The sequence below is a fragment of the Mustela nigripes genome, chromosome 8, assembly GCF_022355385.1.
Source record: "Mustela nigripes isolate SB6536 chromosome 8, MUSNIG.SB6536, whole genome shotgun sequence".
NCBI classification, from domain to species: domain Eukaryota; kingdom Metazoa; phylum Chordata; class Mammalia; order Carnivora; family Mustelidae; genus Mustela; species Mustela nigripes.
The window spans coordinates 40070316-40077979 of NC_081564.1; the positions used below are offsets into that span (position 1 = coordinate 40070316).

The 7664-nt window shown below is 36.7% G+C and overlaps 1 pseudogene; it reads right to left on the minus strand.

Annotated features, from left to right (window-relative positions):
* Nucleotides 1–221: 221 nt before the first annotated feature.
* LOC132022984 (6-pyruvoyl tetrahydrobiopterin synthase-like) lies at nt 222–632 on the minus strand (annotated as a pseudogene).
* Nucleotides 633–7664: the final 7032 nt, after the last annotated feature.

Below are 7664 nucleotides of genomic sequence, written 5' to 3' on the forward strand. Positions count from 1 at the left end.
TTAATCCTTTGTTTGTTTTACAGGTTTCATTTTAAAATAGGTTTGAATTCACAACAGATCTTACACACAATGATTTCAATAAATCAGGCATTCCAGAAAACAATGTACAGGTATGACAGTTATGTAATGACTTCTTAATAGTATAATAGTATAATAAGGGATAAAGACCTTTTTCAAATAGGGAAAGAAATGAATATTTCTATAGTATTAACCCCTAAAATCTATTCTCCTTTATAGACAATAATATTATTGTCAGTCTCGTATACTTTTACTTTATAAAAAACTTCCAGAGGAAGAAATTCTGGAGATTTTCCCAGATATGCACAGCTACATTTTTCTGCAGTGCTTACAACATCTGCAAAGTATGACACATCTGGATTCAGATTCTTATGATCAAGAGGCTTCTTAATTGCCTCCATATACTCTTTGAGGTCAGTCAAAATCATAACCATGCCTGTAACAGGATCATTCGCTCCACATACTATCACCACAACTTTATAATTGTGCTCATGGTCATTGGGATTGTTCCATTTCTCAAACAATTTTAAGTTTTCTTGGTTACTCAGAGATTTGCTGTCAAGCTGGTGGGTCATGCTAAAGGAGATGATGGAAACCTTGTAGCAACCAACCATACCTCCTGCTCTTGTCACCTCACTGCTAGTATTTTATTTATTTATTTAAAGATTTTATTGACTTATTTGAGAGAGAGAAATCATAAGCAACAGGAGGGACAGAGGGAGAAGCAGACTCCTTGCTGAGCAGGGAGCCCCACATGAGCATCAATCTCAGGACCCTGGGATCATGACCTGGATTGAAGGCAGATGCTAAACTGACTGAGCCATCCAGGAGCCCCTATTCCTTCCTTCTTTCTTTTTTTTTTTTAAACCTCAGAAATTATTGTTTTTTAGACATTTAAAAAATTTTTATTTAATCTCTATACTCAGGGTGGGCCTGAAACTCACAAACCTGAGATTAAGAGTAACATACTCTACTGATTGAGCCAGCCAGGTGCCCCTGGAAAGGACAAACTTCCAGCTTTTTTTTTTTTTTTAAGTAATCTTAACTTTAGCCCAGTGTGGGGCTCAAAGCCATGACCCTGAGATCAAGATTCACATCCTCTACCAACTGAACCAGTCAGGAACCCCAGTATCTTATTGTTTTTGATGCTATTATAAATGGATTGCTTTCTTAATTTCTTTTCCATATTGTTCATTGTTTATTATATAGAAATGCAACTAGTTTTTGCATGTTGCCTTTATATCCCACTACTCTGCTGAATTTGATTATCCTAGTAATTTTTTCGGTGGGTGGAATCTGTAGTGTTTTCGATATGTAAGATCATATCATCTTGCTTTTACTTCTTCATTTCCAATTTGGGTGCCTTTTATTTCTTTCTTGCCTAATTCCTGTGGCTTGAAGTGGTGAAAGTGGGCCTTCTGGCTTTGTTTCTGATCTTAGAAGAAAAGCTTTCAGTTTTTTACCATTGAGTATGATGTTTGCTATGGGTTTTTCATATATGGCTTTTTTTTTTTTTTTAAAGATTTTATTTATTTATTCGACAGAGAGACATCACAAGTAGGGAGAGAGGCAGGCAGAGAGAGAGAGGAGGAAGCAGGCTCCCTGCCGAGCAGAGAGCCCGATGTGGGGCTCGATCCCAGGACTCTGGGATCATGACCTGAGCTGAAGGCAGAGGCTTTAACCCTCTGAGCCACCCAGGCGCCCCTCATATATGGCTTTTATTATGTTTTGCTATCTTGGGGTAGTTTACTTCCATTTTTAGTTTATGTATTTATTTATTTATTTATTTATTTATCTCTTGAAAGGGTGCTGAATTTTATCAGATGCTTTTTCTGCATCAATTGAGATGACCATACGGTTTTTCTATCATTCTGTTGCTGTAGTGTGTTTGTGCTGATCAATTTTTTTTAAACTTTGTCAATTTTTTTAAAGAGTTTTTTTTAACTGTATTTATTTGTCAGAGCGGAGAATGGCAAGCAGAGGGAGAATCAAGCTTCCTGCTGAGCAAGGAACCTGATGTGGGACTCAATCCCAGGACCCTGGGATCATGACCTGAGCTGAAGGCAGATGCTTAACTGACTGAGCCACCCAGGTATCCCTATACTGATCAGTTTTCACGTTGAGTTCTCCTTGCATTCCAGGAATAAATCCCACTTGGTCATGGTGTATAATCTTTCTAAAATACTCATGAATACAGTTTACTGTTAATTTGTTAAGGAGTTTTGCATCAACATTCATAAAAGATATTGGTTTGTAGTTTTCTTTCCTTATAGTGTCCTTGACTTTGTAATTAGAGTAATGCTGGCTTCGTAAAATGAGTTAGGAAGTGTTCCTGTCTCTTCAATTTTTTGCAACAGAAGGGTTGGTGTTAGTTCATCAATAGTGTTAGTTAATTCAATATGTAGTAGAGTTCACCAGTGCATCCATCTCATCCAGAGTTGTTGTCAGGAGATTTTTGATTATTGATTCTGTCTTTTAATCTATCATTTTGTTTTTCTATCTTTGTGACTTAATCTTGGTAGATTTTATGTTTCTAAGAATTTCTTCATTTCATCTAGGTTATCCAGTTTGTTGATGTACAACTATTCATAATACTCTAATTCTTTTTATTTCTGTAGAATCAGTAGTGATTCCTACTATTTGGAGGACAGAGTCCTTCTTGGCCATCCTGTCTCCCACAAGCTGTGCAAGCTGCTCCGGGAGCATGTGCACAGCTGCCTGCCATGGAACCGAACCATGGGGAATGGGTAGCTGCTGCAATGCTACGAGCTGAAATTCACTGAAGTTAACTGCAATTTACAGTCCCAACCTTTGCCTGGAAGTGGCAAGCCTTCATTAGACTCCAGAGTTCCAAAATAGTTGTATCACAAAGATTCTGAGAGTGTAATTTTTATCTGGGCGGAGAGAAGGATCCCTGGTATCATCCACCACAAATCTTTCCCAACTGGAGCTTTTGACTTGCTGTTATCTAGACTCATTGCTCTTTAGGCCTTCTGCATAGCTGATGTCTTAACTCACTCATCTCTCTCATTATGGGAGATTCTGGCTAAGTCTTTGTTAATTGGATCACATTTCCCAAGGTCCCATGTCTTCATCTTTCTTGGTTTACTCATCCGGTAGCCTTTTGAATGGAGGTAACTGGGAGACCAATTTTTGACATATGTTTGAAAAATACCTTTATTCTCGGGATGCCTGGTGGCTCAGGTAGTTAAGCTTTAACGTCTGCCTTTGGCTCAGGTCATGATCCCAGGGTCCTGGGACTGAGCCCCACATCGGGCTCCTTGCTCAATGGGGAACCTGCTTCTCCCTCTTTGTGCTCTCTCTCTCTGACAAATAAATAAATAGAATCTTTAAAAAATGCCTTATCTGAATCTATCTTTTTTAAAAAAATTATTTTATTTTTTTTTCAGTGTTCCAAAATTCATTCTTTATGCACCACACCCAGTGCTCCATGCAATACATGTCCTCCATAATACCCACCATCAGACTTACTCAACCCCTCACTCCCTCCCCTCCAAAACCTTCAGTTTGTTTTGGTTGGATATATAATTCTCTATTACAAATAACTTTTTAAAAAGATTTTATGTATTTGTTTGACAGACAGAGATCACAAGTATTCAGAGAGGCAGGCAGAGAGAGAGGGGAAAGCAGGCTCCTTGCTGAGCAGAGAGCCTAATGTGGGGCTCGATTCCAGGACCCTGGGACCATGACCTGAGCCGAAGGCAGAGGCTTTAACCCACTGAGCCACCCAGGCGCCCCTATATTGCAAATAATTTATCTTATAATTTTGAAGACGTTTCTTCCAGCTTCCAGTGTGCCTTTTGAGAAGTGTGAGCCAATTTGATTCTTGATCCTTTGTGTGTAAATTCATTTTATTTCTGGAAGTTTTAAGAGCAGTCTCTCTGACTCAGTCCTCATATTTCCTGGTGATGTACCTTAGAATAGGGCTATTTTTAGCTATTATTCTATGCTCTCATGGATTCTTTCAATGTGGAAATGTATTTTTCAGATTTGGAAAATTTTCAGTTTTCTCTGTTCTCTTGTTCTGGAACTCTTTTATTGTGATGTTGGATCTCTTGGACTTTGCCTCTAACTTTATCTTTTCTTTCTTATTTTTCATACCTTTGTCTTTCTGATTCTACTTTCTGAGAGATATTTTAATTTTTATTATCCAGTCATTCTAGAAATCGAGTTTTTCATTTCTACAACTGTTTTATAAAAGTAAAAGCACTTTTTTTGTGTTCTGAAAGTTTCATCTCTGCAACATTATCTTGTTGCTGTATTGATGCAAAATCTTATTTCTTTTGGAGAATTCTGATGATACACTGTAAAAAAAATGCAAAAACAATTTCTTGAATGATCTCTGTTTCCTTCAGTTTCCTTTATCTCTGTTTTGTTTTTCTTTGAAAACGTGGTGTCTTTCTTTCTATGTGTATTGTCCTTAGCTGTGAATTAATATTTAACTGTGGTCCACTAAGAAGCTGAGTGCATGTATAGGGATTCTTGAGTATGGACTTTATAATAGGCTGAGCTGATTTGATTATTTCATGGAGGATACACTCAAATATCAATATCTTTAGTTTCTTTTTTGTGTTTTTTGGGTCAGATTCTGCAAATAAAATCTCTCTCACCAATGTTCTGTGATCCAAGTCAGGGAAGAGGTTTAGGGTTTCAGCATTCTATCTCCTACAGTAGGATATGGCTTCAGATCCTCTTCAGTATGGAACGCCTGACTTCAACTGTGCTTGGTGTCCCAGTCCAGAGGCTGTCTGTTTTCCCGTTCCCTGAGGTGAAGGAGTGTTAGTCACTCAGCTGAGCAAAGTAGGGGAGCTCATGTAGGCCTTCTTTATCAAACTTTCAACATTCTTCCCTGTTTTAGCTACATCTTCATTTTTAATACAGAATTTCCTAAAGCTGCTGATTGCTGAGACTTGTGAAGATTTGGGTTTGTAATTTAGGTTTCTGCTTAGTTTTTCCCATAGACAACTTAGGGTTCAGCCTTTTTTTTTTTTTTTTTTTTTTTTTTTTTTTTGCAGAAGTATCCATTCGTTCTTATGCTTTACATCTCCACAAATTTTGCTGCCATTAAAAAAATAAATTTTAAATTTTAGAGCAGTTATAGGTTCACAGCAAAGTTGAGTGGAAAGTACAGCAATCTCTCTCCACTCTTGCACAGCCTCTTCTATTATCAACATTCCTCACTGGAGTGTTACCTTGGTTACAATTGATGAACCTACATAGACACATCATTATCACCCCCAAGTCAATAGCTTACCTTAGGGTTCACTCTTGATGTTGTACATTCTGTGGGCTTGGACAAATATATAATGACATATATCTGCCATTGCAGTATCATAAGGGTAGTTTTGCTGCCCTAAAAATCCTTTCTGTTCTGCTTATTCATTCCTTTCTTCCCCAACCCCTGCCATTATTTTTTTTTCTCCCCAAGACTCCTTGTGCTTATAAGTTTATGCTTTCCTTTAAGATAATACCTTTAAAGAAAATACCCTTTACAGTTTTGTTAGTGATAATTTACAAAGAAGAAGAGGTAAATGTGTGTGTTCAGTCTGCCACATGATAACCAGCCTGAAGAAATATTTTTAAAACAGAGCAATGTACATTTTGTTTAGTTTCTCAAGTCTGATTAAAAACAACAGGTCAGTATTTTGTAGTCAAAAGTCAGTTTTCAGAAAATTTAATTTTTGCTGCATTAGAAACACTTGGTGTTTTTCTTTGTCCTGAAGAGAAAGTATTAAAATTTGGAAAGAATATTTTACCCTTTTCCATAAAAAACACTTATAAGCCCTCAACACTTATAAAACTTTCAAGTGATTATTTTGTTCCAATATTTAATTTATAGGAAATCAAAGCCTAGAGATTAGGTGGCATTTTGGAACTATCTGTTCCTGGAAGAAATGAAACTCAAGCCTAGGTGTTTTGAGGGAGGAGTGATAGTGATGGAAAAGGAGTGGAGAGGGAGATTATGGGTTAGGAAGAGAATCAGTAAGGTGCTGGCTGGCCAGAGGAAAAGTTGTCTCTTGGCTGAAGTACAACTGGTTTTGGTGTCATTTATTCTCCTTTTGGCTCCCTCTTCATCAGAGATCTAATGCTTCTCACATGTTTAATTTTTCTCTTGAGGAGGAAGGCAGTTTGTATAACTCACACAGACTCTAATCATATGTGTTACTTCTCCTAGGAGTATTTACATTTTCAAAGAGGGTATGGGAAGAGGTGTCCTAGGATCCTCAAATGATGAAATTTTATATGTCTTAATTATTTAAGTAGGGTAATTATTTTGCAATAGTAGTTGTTTGCAGGTGCTCCTCAGTTTTTTTCTATTCTGGCTATTTTGTGAGACCACCCTGAACCCCCTGTGTACCCCCCCAAAAAGGGGAGATTTCTGAAAATCTTTCTCCTGGTTAGATATTTAGCTTAGTTTGAACTTTATTCAAACTGTTGTTGTTATAACTGTTTTGTTTTTCATGAAAAAAAAATTTTAAACTAGCAACACTTGGAATTCCATTACACAGTTCATGTAATCTCAAGTTTTCCCTTTCAATGCAATGGTAAAAACCAGGACTTAAAAAAGTAAATCAGAAATAATGCAACTGGAAAGGATATATCATTTTTTGCCTGTAAATTATTTATATGGTTATAAAACCCAAGGGTACAAATCAAGCAATGATAATTAATTAGGGTTTAGGAAAGACTGGATATCAATAAATACATAGAAATAAAGACTTTTACACCAACAATAATTTGTTATAAAAATGTACTAATAAAATGATTGCCTTCGGGGCACCTAGGTGGCTCAGTGGGTTAAAGCCTCTGCCTTTAGCTCGGGTCATGATCTTAGGGTCCTGGGATGGAGTCCCTTGTCAGGCTCTCTGCTCAGTGGGAGGCCTGTTCCCCCCTTCCCACGCCTGCCTCTCTGCCTAATAATGATCTCTGTCTGTCAAATAAATAAAATGTTTAAAAAAAATTGCCTTCATAATAAAAAATATGAATAACCTTAGCAAGAAACATGTGAAAAGCAAATGAAGAAGTTACGTATAGTTGTATTTGATTGAAACTGAATTAGAATGAATATTATAAAGATATTAATTTTTCCTAATTTCATTTAAAGATTTAATACACTTTCAATTAAACACACTAATATATATTTTTTTAAGCAGAACACTATTTTTCTAAAATTTATATGGACGAATAAACTGGCAAGATATGCAAGGAAGTTTTCATTAAAGTTTTGTATAATTACCATAGTTGCCATATAATAGAATATATTATTAAATGATAGTAACTAAGGGGGCGCCTGGGTGGCTCAGTGGGTTAAGCTGCTGCCTTTGGCTCAGGTCATGATCTCAGGGTCCTGGGATCGAGTTCCGCATTGGGCTCTCTGCTCAGCAGGGAGCCTGCTTCCCTCTATCTCTCTCTCTGTCTGCCTCTCTGTCTGCTTGTGATCTCTCTCTGTCAAATAAATAAATAAATAAAATCTTAAAAAAAAATGATAGTAACTAAAAAAATGTGTTTCTGATCCAGAAATAGATCAGTGGAAAAGGTTAGGCAAGAAACAGACTTTAATATATATCCAAACTTAATAGATGCTTAATAGGCATCATGAATATATAGGTTATAAGTATTCAATA